At 36.1% G+C, this 17,347-nt stretch overlaps 1 pseudogene; it reads left to right on the top strand.

Moving 5' to 3' along the window:
- The first annotated feature begins 1,503 nt into the window (after nt 1–1,503).
- LOC116528313 lies at nt 1,504–1,652 on the top strand (annotated as a pseudogene).
- Nucleotides 1,653–17,347: the final 15,695 nt, after the last annotated feature.

Here is a 17,347-nt window from a genome sequence, read left to right on the forward strand (position 1 = left end):
ATGGGATCTTTAAAAATCATCCCTCTTTTGGCTGGATGTGGTGGCTCACATCTATAATCCCATACTTTGGGAGTCTAAAGCAGGTAGATCTCTTGCACCCAGGAGTTTTAAATCAGCCTGCGCAACCTAGAAAGACCCCATCACTACAAAAAATAAATAAACATTAGTTGCATGTGATGGTGTGTACCTGTAAGTCCCAGCTACTTGGGAGGCTGGGGGAGGATGATCTTTGGAGCCCAGGAGTTAGAGGCTGCAGTGAGCTATGATCGTGCCACTACACTCCAGCATGGATGACAAAGTGAGACACTGTCTCTAAAGAAATAAATAAATTATCCCTATTTGTATTTGAAAGAGATTTTTTCCTTCCTTTCTTTTCTGCTTACTATGTGTGTGTTTTAAAAAGGAGTATAAATCAACAATAATGTTATGCTCATAGATTTTGTTTCCTGAATGGGTATTGCTTGTCTCTGCTCCCCAGTGTCTAAAGCCCAAGCTGGCAAGACTGGAACACAAAAACACAAGCCTTTAATATCACCTAGAGGCTTCTCCAATCACATGTCTGATACTTGGGCAAGAATGACTAGAAGGCTAGGTTCACTTGGGCCTCCTGATTGGGGCACCTAAACATGGTTTCTCTATGTGGCTTGGGATTCTTACAGCATGATGGCTGTGTTCCAAAATGCAGCATACTAAAAGATAGCCTTGCAAGAACAATTGAGAAGCTATCCTAGACTCAGAAGTTATTTGAGGCTTCAAGTAACACAAATGTAATGAATTCACTGTTTTGTAGGTCAAAATTCTGAATGGCTTTGTGGCTCCTTTGCTCTGGGTCTCATAACCTTGGGGAAAAATCTTCTTCCAAGGTCTTTCAGGTTGCTGGCAGCACTTAGGCCCTTGCAACTGTAGGGCTGAGGTCCCCATGTCCTTGCTAGCTGTCAGCTGGGAAAATTTCAGTTCCTTAAGGCCACCCGAGTTCCTTGTCACATTACCCCTTCATCTTCAAAAATCAACAGAGCCTGGAGAGTCTTTTCATGTTTCAAACTTCTCTTTTCCTTCAGCTGCATCTCTTCTTCTGCCAGAACAGAATACCATACACTGGTTAAACAACATTTACTTTTCACAGTTCTGGAAATTGGAAGTCAAAGATCACGATGCCAACGTGAGCAGGTTCTTAGTGACAGCCCCTGCCTGGTTTACAGATGGCCATCTTGCTGCATCCTCACATGTCAGGGAGATAACTTTCTAGCTCTCTTATTTACTTTTATGAAAGGAATTTCATCAGAAGAATTTCACCCTCATGACCTCATCTAAACCTAATTACCATCCAAAGGCCCCATCTCCAAATATCACTACATTGTAAGTTAGAGTTTCTACGTGTGAATGTTGAGGGGACACAAGCATGCAGTTGTTGGCAACTATGAAGTTGGCACACCTCCACATTGAACCCTTGGTCTTTGTGGTAAGAGATATTGTAGTAGGAAAGCCAAGCCTCTGAACCTAAGTCACCCTGCACAGTGGTAGTATCATAGCCAGTGAGGTTTATCCAAGACACAATTATTGCTAATAGAAATCTTTTCAAAATATCCTACCATGATGACTTGAAATATAGTCATATAGTCGGTATTGGCAATTTTTGACAGTATCTATGGAGACTGAACAAAAATAAAACAAAACAAAAAAACAATATTACATAGTAAGAAAAAAGAGGAGAACTCAGGAGATTAGTGCCACCCTTAAAGGAAGCAGGAGTGGAAGTTTGATATTTTAATTCCAAGCTGGCTCCTATAGAAAATGAATAATTTCTGAAAGATGATTATAAACTACCATGCAGTCAACCAAGTAGCAGCTCTGTTTGCCGCCACCATGCCAGGAATGGTATCTTTGTTTAAGCAGATAAATATAAACATAGCATCAAGAACATATCACGGAGTCACTGATTGGGTGATTGTACTCTTTTCTATGCCAGTGAGAAAGGAAAGATGAGAGCCAGTTTGTATTCATATGGAATCAACCAAAAATAATAACAATACATTTAGAGTTTTGCTTCAAGGCTTTCCTAATTCTTCTTTTCCCTCACTTGATATAGTATGAAGAGATCTGACCATCTGGACCTCTCACAGAACATCGCATTGACCCATTACATTGGTAGCATGATGTTTATTAGACCCGTTGAGAGAGAGGTGCTGAACATACTGGAGTTCTCAGAAAGACACATCACTCTGTGGGTGGGAGGTAAACATAGTGAAGTTTAGAAACCTTCCAATTCTTGTACAATTTTTAGGGACTCAGTGGTGTAGGATCTGTCAGGATAGACGCTCCAAAGTAAAGATACATTATTACACTTTGCACATCTTACCTTGAAAAAGGACGTATATTGTCTGTTCACCTCTTGGGTTTTCTGGCAGCATATTTCAAATCTACAAATACTGCTCTAGCTCATATACTAAGGTATGTGAAAAGCTGCCATCTTTCTGTGATGTTCAGAGAAAAATAAGTCCTTATAAAGTAAGCACCCTTGCCTGCTGAGAAATGCAATCCAACAGGCCCTGTGTTGTTGGTGGTAATCAGTGGTAGCAGCATCTATCTGTCTGTCTATTTATTTATCTGCCTATCTATCTATCTATCTATCTATCTATCTATCTATCTACCTATCTATCTATCTATCTATCATCTACATATAATGTGGGCTTTCTGACAATCCTCAGTGATATATACAAGCTTATAGACAGTAGTAGCAAATGAACTGGCTGCTGGTCAGAGGCCCATTTAACAGAAAACACGTTTACTACTAGAACTTGAACTAAAAATACTATCAGGAATGAAAAAAGTTTATTTTTAAATAATGGAAACTATTAAATGGCATGGTCTTGAACCCAAGGGAGTTTTAATGTGATTACTAGTGAGACCATTACATTAAAACCTCCCTAAACTTCAAGACCATGCCATTTGCAACATAGTATCTCATACTGTTAGAGAAATTACTGGCTACTGGGTCCTGGGAAAGAAAGAGCGCCTGACATCAAATGAGCATGGCCAGGGAATTGCCAGTTATCACCTTGATCCTGTCGACCCCACCAAGTCAGGCAGACCCAGCAACAATCCATTATAAAATGGCAATGGTGCATGTAGGATCAAGCTTGAGCATCACCAACGGGTGCAAGCAAGTTACGTGAGCAGTTAGCTCAGACTCCCATGGCACTCACAGCTACTGCACCAACACACATTTGGCTATATGAGGGATCCCATACAGCCATCCAGGAGGAGATAAAAGACAAAATTTGCTTTATGTATGGGTCAATTCATCACAGACAGCTGAACTGCAGTTTTATTCATGGGAAGCCTTAAAAAACAGAAGTGAGGAAAGATCTTGTTAATGGAAAGAGCTTCAGATGGTGTACCTTGTCATCCACATTGCATGAAGGTTAGGATATATACAAATTCATAGGCAGTAACAAATGACCTGGCTGCTGATCAGAGGCCTGGAACGTAAAACCCAGGGAGACTGGGTAGAAAGATGTCTGGAATATAGGTATATAGATGAACATAGGAGAGTGGTCATAAAGTGTGAAGATGTTTACATCACATGTTGATGCCCACCAGAGGGCATTCACCACAGAAGAGTCGCTAACCAAGCAAGCACTCAAATTGGCCACTAGGTTGATATCAGCCAGCTTCTGTCATTGGCCATGTCAGTGCAGTTATGATGGACACAAATAAAGCAGCCAAGAGGGAAAAAAAAAAAAGATAAGGAAAGGAAAGGAAAGGAAAGGAAAGGAAAGGAAAAAGGAAAGGAAAGGAAAGGAAAGGAAAGGAAAGGAAAAAGGAAACGAAAGGAAAGGAAAGGAAAGAAAAAAAATGGAGGCTATGCATAGACCCAAAAGCATGGACCCTGACTTTCACCAAGGCTTATCTAGGCACTCCTTCTGCCAAGTATTCAGTCTGCTACAATAGAGACCAGTGCTGAGGCCAGATATGGGACTATTCCTCCAGGGGGCCAACAGACCACTTTATGGCAAGTTGTCTACATTGGGGCACTTCAATCACGAAAAAGCCAGCATTTCATTCTCACAGGAGTAGACACATTTCATGTATGTGTCTATTTTTGCCTTTTCTGCATACAGGACCTCAGCCAGCACTATTATCTGAGCCTATCTGATCCACTGTGTTGTGATCTCCCATAACATCATATCAGATCAGGATGTACTTTTCAGCAAAGGAGATGCTGAAGAGGACCCTTATCCATGTTATCTACTGGTCATTACACCGACTGGATTCAGAGGTGTCTGGCCTGATAGAGCATGACAATGGACTCCAAGGGCACAGCTGGAGTGTCAATGCAGAGCCACTAGTCTGCAAGAATGGGGTACCATTCTCCAGAGTGCAGTGTATGCATTAAATCGATGGCACAACCTTGCTTACTCCCTCTTCCCTTCTCTAATAAACAGCTTGCCCACTAAATTCAGTGTCACTGTATGCTTCTTGAGAAACCAACCTGTGACATTACAAACATTTCCTCAGTTTAGAATTGCGTAAGGACCTGCAAATCAGGCACAATTTCTCTCATCTCTTCCTCTGAAATTCACATTCAAGATCAGGCATGGTGGCTCACACCTGTAATCCCAGCACTTTGGGAGGCCGAGGCAGGCAGATCACTTGAGGACAGGAGTTTGAGACAAACCTGGCCAACATCTGAAACACCGTCTCTACTAAAAATACAAAAAATTAGCTGGACATGGTGGCACATGCCTGTAATCTCAGCTACTCGGGAGGCTGAGGCTGAAGAATCACTTGAACCCATGAGGCGGAGGTTGCAGTGAGTGAAGATCGCACCACTATACTCCAGCCTGGGCAACAGAGCCGGACTTCATCTCACAAAAAAAAAAAAAGGAAAAGAAAGAAATTCACATTCAAGACACAGAACTGTGTGAAATTTGAAATTCCTACAAATAAGGAATACACATCATCATTAAGCCAGCAGTTAAAAGAGTTCAATATGCACTTTAAGGCCCCTTCTTTCTAAACTCTGGTTATCTCTGGATTCACATGCATTAATTTAACTTTGAGTATGTAGAATAAATCATTCACATACATGTATTTTTTAGCTTTTATTAGCAAGCTGACCTTTAAGTGAATCATGTTTACTTTTAATACTTTTTATTCAGGCTTTAAGGAGTATAATTTACTTCCAGGAAAATTCATATTTTGTTGGCATATAATCCTATGAATTCTGACAAATGTATACAACCTGTAACCACTACCATAATTAAGTGGTCAATTCACTAACTCTACCACCAGCCCTTGGAAACCACTGATGAGGCTTTTGGTTTTGGTTTGTAAATACTTTGTAAGTGCATTCTTTTCTTCTTTTTTAATTTTTAATTCTGCCTCATCACCCTTCACAATCATGCCTGGTATTTTAGGATGACTCCAATTTAGTGATATCAGGACAGCCTTCAGCAATTCCCCCCACCTTTTTTTTTTTTTTTTTTTTTTTTTTTTTTTTGTCCTGCATGTTCTGGAACATCTTATACTCACCTGGAGAGAGTTACCACCACCGCTGCATGACATGATGTGTTAATCCACTTTCCACATTGCCTAGCTCTGGGGCTTTACCTTCTGCCTTTTCTAATCAGTTAAGCTAGCTCCTTCTTTCTCAGAGTTCATTGCTTTAAGGTTCTCAGAGATTCTCTACTTGAACAGTAATCACACAGAGCCTCCAAGACTCATGAAATGAAATGAATTTATGTTTCAACTCTAGTAACTCGTATATCACCTACTTTGTCCCTATACATTTTAGATTTAAACAACTTACTGCTTCATTAAATTGTAAGCCCATTTAATGGGAAACACCTTTACTACTAGAACTTGCAGGGAAAATATTATGAAGAATAAAAAAGTTTATTTTAGATAATGGAAATGAATCTTAATTCAAGCCCTCATTAATTTTCAAATAGATTATTTAAATGTTCTTCTAAATGATTTCCCTACATCTAATTTCATTCCACCTTTAGCATTTTATCCTTTGTAAAGACATTTGTATTATCGTCCTCCCTACTAACTCCGCTAATGAAAGTGAAAGATTAAAAAGTGAAGACTAAAAAGAAATCACATGAGAAGCTGATGTAACATTTAAGGTGATGTGCAGATTTATTTAAAATAATGCCTCTGTTCCCCATCCAATGTAATACAATGGCTATTATTCTGGGAAGCACTTGCAAGAAAGAAATATATACATATATCATATGTGGTTTTCCACTATAGCAACACTTTGTAGTTCACATAACATTTTTTGACCAAGCCTGAATTTCGTGTTGTAACAGAAAGCAATTTGGAGATCAGGGAGTCCTGTGTTCTTGAATGTTTTCACAGTCTGAGAAGAGATTCAAGTTTGTAACACTATTTGCCTTATTGAGTTGTAACATCCTTCATTAAAAATTTCCTCAAGAGAATTTAAGAAGGAAATATCTATATATAATCTATAATTCAGGATTGAATGAAGGAATCTGCTACCTGTTTCTTGGAAAAAAAATCTGGGTGTTTTTATTACTATTTAGAACAACAAACAGCTCACAAACCCATTAGTTCTTATTCCCAATTGGTGTAATTAAAATGATTATTCTTAATATTTCTTATTTTAATTCCTTATAAATATAATTAGCCTTAATCAGGGCTTCTGATTTATTATTCATTTTACAGATGAAAACAGTGCAATATTCTGGATGAATTTTCCACTTATGCTGTCCTTACGTTTTACCTATCTGATATTATTTGAACATTATCTAATGAATATTATTTTCATATGCACAAAAATAAAATAGTAGTCAATAATGGACAGCTGTTTGTTACAAGTTAAAACTTGAAATGGAATGGATGATCAGTCAGTCAATAGACATGAAAGCAGAAATATTTGATTGCATATAGAAGACATTTGTCCTGTAACTTTACGTATGGCCTCTTTCATGCTTGTTACCAGCCAGATCTATATGTAGTCCCAGAAATGGAATTAATGATTTAACAAATATTTATTAAAGACTCATTATTCTGTGCGGCAACAATGGAAACAATAGGTATTTCATGAGCACTTGCTATGTATCAGGATCTATGTCAAAATTTTGATGTGCCTGATGTCTTTTAATCTTCATCACAAGCACAAGAAAGATTAGCACACTTTGCAGGTGAGGCATCTGAGGCACGTAAATCTCAAGCTCATGTCACAAAACACGTCAGAAACATTCAGTCTACTCAAGTTTGTCTGATTCCAGGGTTTGTGCCATTATCAACTACATATAGGGCTATGCCTTTTTAGTCGTAGGCACAAAGACGAATGAGAAATGGTCCTTGCCTGAAAGAACTTTACCAGCTAGTAGATAATCTAGTCAAAACATATGTAAAAATAATTGTAAGTCAAGATGGAAATAAATAGCCAACCTAGGAATTCAGATCAAGCTAGAGTGAATGGAGCAATTTCTAGTAGTTGAAGAGATCATGAATGGCTTCTTGTAGGACAGAAAGCTAGCAGAGTGCAATTATTAAAAGCATGGATGACTTGAATTTAAATCCCTGTTCTGCTACTTAATAACTACATAACCTTGGGCCTCTTTTAGGGTCTCAATTTCTTTATCTGTGAAATGTGGATTTTGATGGTAATAATAATAGTAATATGTTTAACAGGGCCATTGTGAAAATTCAAAGAGCTAATATTTTAAAAATTGGTAGAATCATGCATGGCTCATCCTACAGACTATCTATCCATTAACACAAAACAAAACAAAACAAAACAGGATCTTACAAGACAAGAGTAAAAATTGCTTTTCACGTGGAGAAAAACGAGATTAGAAGATGGAGTGATTAGCATTTCTTGTGGATATATTAGATCTTCCAAGTCACTATGGAAATGTTATTATGATATACACTGTAAATTAAAGATCCTGGGACTCTTGAGAAGTAATAATTGCACCAAAATTTATAGCACATATGTGACAAAATTAGTTGTAATATATAACATATAGGATTAGTGTAACTAACTCTGACATTTCCCATACCTAGCATTATCTTTGATTCAGCCTATTTATTTCTTCATATCTGACCCGTCATTATAGTCTGCCATTTGTAACGCCATAATCTTTCTTGAATCTATCTTCTCCTCCCACTTCCAGCTGCTTTTACCTTTTTAAGGATTGCTACTCTCTACTCCCTTTAAATTATTCCCATAACCTTCCAACATACTTTATCTCTGTCTCCCTCTCTTCTTTTTACTTTAAAAGACAGATTTGATTATGTCACTTCACAGATCATGTATGTGAAAGCCTCACAATACCAGAATACCCTTTACATAAAAAACAAAAACAAAAAACACCTGTTTCTAATGTCTCACAGAATGACACTGGCTCTCTGAAGCATATTATTTCATATTGCACATTCTTGGCTACCTGAATTTATTTGTTGTGCTTTCTCTTTGTTATCTGGTCAACCTCTTCTCTAGACTATTTTTATAACATGATGTAATGGATCTTTCCAATAGTCTCAGAATTCTGGCAAAAAGACTGGATACATTCATGAAGTACCTACTACAACATTTCAAAAAGGACAGAGTGACCAAAACCTAGATAAAAAAAAAAGACTAGAAGTTAATATAGGAAGGTTCTTTTTTTTTTTTTTGAGACGGAGTTTCGCTCTTGTTACCCAGGCTGGAGTGCAATGGCGCGATCTTGGCTCAACGCAACCTCCGCCTCCTGGGTTCAGGCAATTCTCCTGCCTCAGCCTCCTGAGTAGCTGGGACTACAGGCACGCGCCACCATGCCCAGCTAATTTTTTTGTATTTTTAGTAGAGACGGGGTTTCACCGTGTTGACCAGGATGGTCTCGATCTCTTGACCTCGTGATCCACCCGCCTCGGCCTCCCAAAGTGCTGGGATTACAGGCGTGAGCCACTGCGCCCGACCCCAGGAAGGTTCTTAAAGGGAATTTGTAAAAATACAAGACACCTTTGTTTTTCCCATTCTAACTCTTCAATCAAACACTGTAAGAATTTTTGAGACTTGACATTAGTTCTTAAATATTTGGGAATATATATGACCATGGAAACATGGAAATACATGCCTCCTTCTTGTCTTCAGGAATCTGATGGAGGGACTGGCTAAGATACTTATAACACAAGGGAAGAGAGAGTGTGTTAATTTCAGAATCGCACATCTACTGCTTGGCAAAGTAAAGTTGTATAATTTCGCCACTAGGCAATCATATGCCAGGGAATGTACCTAGGCTTGCATTGTCTGGCGGAGACTCACTTAAGATACTCTATGATGTGACTCCAGGAGGGAAGAGCTGAAGAGAGGTAGCAAGAAGTCAGCCTGTACATTTGCTCACATCAGGAATCCAAGAAAGTTAACTCAAGACTGGATGAAACAGGTGTTTGACACGTGCTATATTTAAGTATAATTTTGTGTTAATTTGATTAAAGTCTCCCTTCTACCTTGATGGTACATTCATGAAGGTGCTGATAGTATCTGCCTTTTAAAAAAATCAACTGACAGGAGAGCAGAAGATCAAACACCGCATGTTCTCACTCATAGGCGGGTGTTGAACAATGAGAACACATGGACACAGGGAGGGGAGCACTACACACTGGGGTCAGTTGGGGGGAAATAGGGGAGGGAGGGTGGGGGGTGGGAAGCTGGGGAGAGATAGCAAGGGGAGAAATGCCAGATGTAGGTGATGGGGAGGAAGGCAGCAAATCACACTGCCATGTGTGTTCCTATACAACAATTTTGCATGTTCTTCACATGTACCCCAAAACCTAAAATGCAATAAAATAAATAAAGGGGGGAAAAAAATAAAAATTAAAAAAAAAAAATTAAAAAAAAATAAATAAAAAAAAAAATCATCAGTAACTAACACAGGGCCCAACACAGTAACACTTACATCTTGTATGCATGAACAAATGATATTTAAAGAATTGGATGTGGCATCTTTCTATTTGCATAATAGCTGCACAGTTTCTTAAATTTTTCTCAATGTTTTTGAAAATAGCCTGTGCTTCATTATGTAAGTTCATGTTGTCCTTTCTTCTCCATTTTCTGTTCTACTTTGTAGTAACAGGTACAGGTAAAAAGATTCAAGAAACACCTCTGCATTGCACACTGATTAACAAAATAGATACCAAATACTTAGTGAAATTGATCTAACTTTTAAATGTAAATAGAACCTGATACAGATTAAAACAGAAAATTTGTAAATAAATCTATAGCTTGTAGACAATAAAATTGATGTTGAATTTACTAAGCAGATGGGTTAAATGTATAAAACTAGTGACAATTTTGTAGGCCATTCTTTTAAACCGAGCTCCTGCACTAGGCCCCAACACACCAAACCAAAATGGAGTCACTCATGCCAAATAGCATATAATCAAACTATAAGGAAGCAGAACAAACAGATACATTTTTCCTAAGAAGAGGAGATTCACAGCAACTGACCAGAAAGGGCCTGGTCAAACTGAGCTGGAATGATAAGGAAGTCCCCTCCATTTCAACCTTTACAAGAAAAATAACCTAAAGTAACCTAATGTTAACCAATCTGCTTTTTGTTTTATTCTATTTCCTTGTTCTTGCTCAAACTACCTTACAAAAAAACAACCATTTTGCAATGCCCAATGGAGCTCTTTCTATTTTTAGACAGAATAATTTCAGATTTCATGAATTGCTAATAAAAGCCAATTTGATCTTCAAAATGTGGGTTTTTAAAAACAGTTTTATTTCAGGAAACCGTGTATAATTATGACTTGTTTTTTGCAACTAATATCTCTTCCATGTGGAATTAATAATAATTTACTAAATTATAAGTTAGATATGTGTTTATTTGTTTGTTTAAATTTTGTTTTTTGGTCTTTGCTTGTACTCTTAAGTGGCTCAAATTTTCTTTATCTTTCTGTTTGAACAGGTCATTATCTTTGGTAATACTTCTGTCTTTTGCTATGTATTTTCAAGGAGACTAAGAGATTCTTATCAAATGGCTAAATGTTATCTCATTTCTACTACACAAGGGTTTTCATCCCTTGCTATACATTCTTATATTTTAACTTTAATTCTATGTTTGACCTTTATTTCTACTCAGGCCTCTGTTTATCTGCTTGTTCAATCACTGATATTAAATCCCTTTCTACTTGTACTGACAGCTTTCATATTCTCTTAGTTGGTTCATCTTCACTGATTTCTTGCAAAGCAGGAAGAGCTGCTTATCTAACACAAAAATCACAGTAATTCTCTTAATGGTGTGTTGTGTTCATTTCATTAAGACAGGGATTTCTAAAATTTTTTTGTTATGGATCATTTAGCCACCTGTGTTGTATTTAAATGAATAATATAAAATGCATAGGATTATCAAAGAAAACAATCATATTAAAATACATTTAGTAAAATATTTAAAATTATCATATAGTAATAAATGTGTCTTTTTTTTTTTTTTTTGACAGAGACACAACAATGTTTCAATTAAACTGGGAGTTAAGATTGCTACCTGGACACTTTGGGCTCCTTCTAAGTCAACAGGCTAAGAAGGGAGTTACAGTGTTGGCTCGGATGACTGAGTTTGACTATCAAGATGAAATCAGTCTACTTCTCCACAATGAAGGTAAAGAAGGGTAGGCATAAAATACAGGAGATCCATTAGGGTATCTCTTACTATTACCATGTCCTATGGTTAAAGTCAATGGGAAAGTACAACAGCCCAATCCAGGCAGGACTGCAAATGACCCAGACCCTTCAGGAATGAAGGTTTCAGTCACTCCACCAGGAAAAAAACCACAACCTGCTGAGGTGCTTGCTGAAGGCAAAGGGAATACAGTATGGGTAGTAGAAGAAGGCAGTCATCAATACCAGCTATGACCACATGACCGGCTACAGAAACGAGGGCTGTAAATTGCCATGAGTATTTCCTCCTTTTGTTAAAAACATGTTTGTGCATGTAAACACTTGTACTAAGAAAATATCTTCATTTTATTTCCTTTGTCCTTTATCATGTGACATAAGATTTATTGACCTTACATTGGCATTTAAGTATTGCTAACTTTATGTAACAGTACTTGAGTTGGGGATTGGTTCATTTCCTGTTGTATGAAGGATAACCGTATTATGTTAGATGCAATTATGACCTTATTATTTTCTTTATGTGAAATTGTATATGATCTCCCAAGATGTATATGGGTTCAAGTTGACAAGGTGTGGACTTGTGATGGTTAATGCTGAGTGTCAACTTGATTGGATTGAAGGATACAAAGTATTGATCCTGGGTGTGTCTGTGGGGGCGTTGCCAAAGGAGATTAACATTTGAGTCAGTGTTGGGAAAGGCAGACCCACCCTTGGTCTGGGTGAGCACTATTTAAGTAGTTACCAGCTCAGTTAGAATATAAGCAAGCAGTAAAATGTGAGAAGAGACATTGGCCTAGCCTCCCAGGCTACATCTTTCTCCCATGCTGTATACTTCCTGCCCTCAAACATGGAACTCGAAGTTCTTCCGTTTTGGAATTCAGGCTGGCTCTCCTTGTTTCTAAGCCTGCAGACAGCCTATTGTGGGACCTTGTGATTGTATGAGTTAATACTTAATAAACTCATATATATGTATGTGTGTGTGTATATATATTATATATAGATAAATTATATATATTTCATTACTTCTGTCCCTCTAGAGAACCCTCTAATACAACACATAAGCAAAGTATAAACTAGATGTTCAAACTAGGTTGTTATATGCTATAATTATAAAAATATTCTGTAAATGAGAAGTGGAAAAATTATGGAGTAGTAGAGAATGTTAAGTAACCATCTATATTATACATCCAGGGTTGCTTTTTAAACAGGGACTTTTGGCAGCATTGTGTAAAGAACAAAATATTTGAAAATTGATCACGATAATGATAATGGTGATGATGATGATAACATATGCATACATAGGAGGAGGAGGTTGAACACTTTGCTAGAAAAGAATAAGGAAGTAAGAATATTTTCAAGATTTCTACTTGGATTACTTCATGGATAATGATGCTGTTTGTTAAAATCAGGCATGTAAGAAGTTTTAGTTTAATAAAAAAGTTGTACTTTTTCTTCTTTCTTTCTTTCTTTCTTTTTTTTTTTTTGTGTAAATGTAAAGTTGAGACATTAGATGGAAATGTCCAGAAGGCAACTGAAACAACAGAAAGAAGTAAGAACTGTATGGGAACCTGGAATATGTAGGTGGTTTTAATCACTAGAAAGGATGAAGTTACCAAGGGAAACAGAGAAAATAGAAGAGTTGAGGATGGATCCATGGAATAGATTAACATTTAAGGGTAGCAGAGGAGCAGAGACCCCTTAAATAAGTAACTCTCGTGGAAGGAGGAGGAAACAGAGATTGATGCCTTGGAAGATAAGGAAAAATGTTACTTTAAACTTTTACTGTCCATTCCACTATGTCATTCTTTCATTCTCATTCAGTGTTCACATTTTTCATTGTAAAATAAGATTTAATATTGTGTACATTTACAGTTAATTTCTCATTCTTGAAGAAATTGCCAAAGATTCCACACACTATATTAATTCCATATTTCTATCTCTTGAATATCTGACATGCAGATATTCATTGCTATCTTATTGCATCATCTTTCTGCCAGTGTGTTTCACTATCTCTGGTCAGTTTGGATGGCTAGCTTTGGCACAGTTACGATCTAAGGATTACCCCTCCAGATGCTGTTTAATCACAAAACCATGATTCCTTATTACTCCTCAATTGCATTCATCTTTAAAAATAATAATAGGGCCATAAACTTTTTTTCTAGTTATTGTTTACATTTTTCCATCTCATTCTGCTTCTCAGTAATCCTTTTTCATAATGGAAGACAAATTCTTTTCTTGAGTACATTCAGAAAGAGGTGTTGTAGGGTCTTCTCATATGCTTCTTATTACAGCGAGGTTAATATTGGCACACATCAGATTGAGATTTGAAAAAAAATCCATTTTCCAGCCTTGTTGAGACTTTAAAAATTTTCTTTGTGAACTTGAGAATATTTTAAAGTTATATTTAGACAAAATATTAACTTATCTTTTCAAATCAATTTCTTTTTTGAAATATTTGGCATATAATACCTTGATTTCTTATTTTCTTAATTGTTATACCACCCTTCAACATCTTGTTTAAACATATGACTTCCAGAGTTTAGTCATTTCCATCAAAATATTGACTTCTTTAAATGTGATAAAGTTGTATATACACAAAAGTACATATAACATAAATGTATACAACATCACATTATTAAAAAGTGAACAGCAATTAAACTAGCCAGGTCAAGAGAATATTGTGACTCCACAGGAGTTTCCTATTTGCAACTTTCCATTCTTCACCCACCTTTTTCAACTTTTATGTAATTGCCCCCTTGTTTTGCTTTATATTCCTACACCCCAAAAGTGTATTCCTAAGTAATATAATTTAACTCTTACTATTTTTAAAATTGTATATAAATTAAATCACGCAGTGTGTATTTTTTCCTCTGTTCTATTTCTCTAGCATAGCATTGCTTTAACCATTTCTCCAATGATGGTCCAGGTCCATCCAGTTCTCCCAAGTTATTTTACACCATTCTAGAAGGAATCAAAATGTGTTAATTTATTTCATTCTTGATGGATTTTTAATTTACTCCCATAATGTTACTATTAGCTTTTGTGAGCTCATTTCCCAGTCCACGTATACACTATATGCCCACAATTTCCATGGCTAAGTACATAGGAATACATTTGCTGTTTTAAGTTTTTCATGTTTATGACTTTATTAGATAATTTCTGTTTTCGTCTTTTCCATTGCAGTTTTACAAGTTTACATTCCTAGGAGCACTGGAGGAATTCCTGTTGTTCCATATTCTTTCTAACATCTGATATTAACAGATGTTTAAAAAATAAATTTTGGTACCTTCATCGTGATATTTCATTATATATTAAATTTGAATTTTCCAGATATAAATGGGGCTGTTCCTTTCATGTGCACATTGGCCAATTACATATTCCCTTTTGGTAAGTTATAGCTCCTCATCTTTTTCATTTTTCCATTGGGTTGACTTTTCCTGTTGATTTCTGGCACTCTTTATATGTCCTGAATACAAGCCCTTTCTCTATTTCATATATTGTAATAATAGGCTCATATGATGTTATTTGCATTTTATACTCCAAATGGAAGATCTTCATTTTAATGTAACCCATTTAATACATATTTCCTTTATAATAATTTATTTTTCTGTCTTGTTTAATATTTCCTTGCACTAAGATCATAAAATATTCTTTACTATCTTCTAAAAGCTCTATTGTCTACTATTTTCCCTTCCACATTTAGTTCTATAAATATTAGCAGTGTGAACTAGGGTCCAATTTCATTTTTCCACATGAATGAATACTCAATTGCCGCAGGACCATTTACTGTTGCACTGCTATGCAAAGCCATCTTTGTCTTATGACAAGTGTCTCTACATCACTGAGTGTGTTATTGGGTTTTCTATCTTACTGATTTATTTCTGTATTCCTAGGCCAATACCACACAATATACTGTTAAACGACATGAAAGAGTATTATTATTTTATCTATTATTAGTTTATAGATGTTCATCTGGATTTTTTACAGATTTGCTAATTTCTATTCTTCACCCCCCCCCCCCCGTATTATTAACTTATCTTCTGGCAGAAAGTGGTGCATTCTTTCATTTTCGGTTTGCTTGAAAATGTCTTTGTTGCAGTTATATTTTTGAAAGAGATTCTTTTAGAGAGCAAATGGTTGGTTCTAGCACATTGATAAATCATTCCACGGTCATTTGATTTCCTTTTTGCTATTGTGGAGACAGCTGTCAGTCTGTTGATATTTGTTACTAAATTCTTGGTTCTTTCGTGCTCTTAAAAAACATATTTTCTACGTTTTGTCCAGTTTAAAAATTGTTTTATGTGGAAGTTGTGGTCCAAAATGCTGAAATCTATCTATTCTTTTCCAATAAAACACACATACTTGCAAAAATACAGACAGCTATCATTTTTATCTCCTTTAATATAAACAGGTAAAATTTGAAACTATATCCCCAAGATTGTGTTTTCTTTTAAATCACTGAAACAAGCAACAAATTCTTCATGAAATATAGCCTATGCCTCTTTGAATCAATAGTGCACACAGTAATTTTATCACTAAAAGTTTCTATGAGTTCGGAAGGACTGATATGGCTATCACCATTTTATAGGTAAGAAGAGGAAAGCAACTAAAGTTACCGATTTTTTTGTTTGTTTGTTTTTTAATTTTTTTTTTTGATACAGGTTCTGGCTCGGTTTCCCAGGCTGGAGTGCAGTGGTGCCATCTTGGCTCACTGTAACCTCCACCTCCCAGGTTCAAGAGATTCACCTGCCTCAGCCTCCCAAGAGCTGGGATTATAGGTGCCTGCCACCATGCCCAGCTAATTATTATTTTTATTTTTAGTAGAGACGGGGTTTCACTGTGTTGGTCTGGCTGGTCTCAAACTCCTGACCTTGTGATCCTCCTGCCTCAGCCTCCCAAAGTGCTGGGATTAGAAGCATGAGCCACATTATTTTCTTAAGCAACTGACACAAACTGACAATTTTTTGAATATTTCTACTGAAAAGTGTAATTCAATTGGAACTTTTTGAATTACAGAAACTGAATTTTCAAAGCAATTTCTTATATTGCATCAAATTTTCAAGGAAAGTTATATTTGTATTACATAAAGTTACATAAGTAATTCTGAACTCCTGAGTGTCAACATGAATCACTTTATAAATGATCACTAATAATACGTAGCATAGTATTCAAAGTGGTCTAAATGGATTTTTTTCATGGCCTAGGCTTTGTTAATGTCTACTTACTTCCCAGTGAGCAGTCCTAAATAAAAGTTCATTTGAAGACAATAATATATCCCTACATTGAAAACCTTTAAAAATTAATTCCTTGTAAAACAATATTTCTATTTCTGTAAGCCTGGGACAACTTTAAATTAGCAATACATATAAAAATTTATGTTTTCTGTGATCATATGGATATAGCCATTTCTTAAAATGCAATATATGGTATTGGTTTTCTTTCCTTTGAGAAAACTTAACGTAATATATAAAAGCAATCTTAAGTAAATATTTGTGAAATATGCTACCATAGTTTCTAAAGAGAAATTATTGCTTATTCCACTTCAAATTATTCAAGTATGCTAAAATAGAATATGCATTTAAATATTTTTATGTAATTAACTTCTTAACATTGTGTGGAGAAAATCCTTATCTGTTAGTTATCAGAAATTGCTGTCAAAGGAACATTAACCATAAATTAAAGTTTAATTTATAGCATATATAAATG

The sequence above is a fragment of the Sapajus apella genome, unplaced genomic scaffold, assembly GCF_009761245.1.
Source record: "Sapajus apella isolate SASKATOON/1434 unplaced genomic scaffold, GSC_monkey_1.0 scaffold2, whole genome shotgun sequence".
NCBI lineage: Eukaryota > Metazoa > Chordata > Mammalia > Primates > Cebidae > Sapajus > Sapajus apella.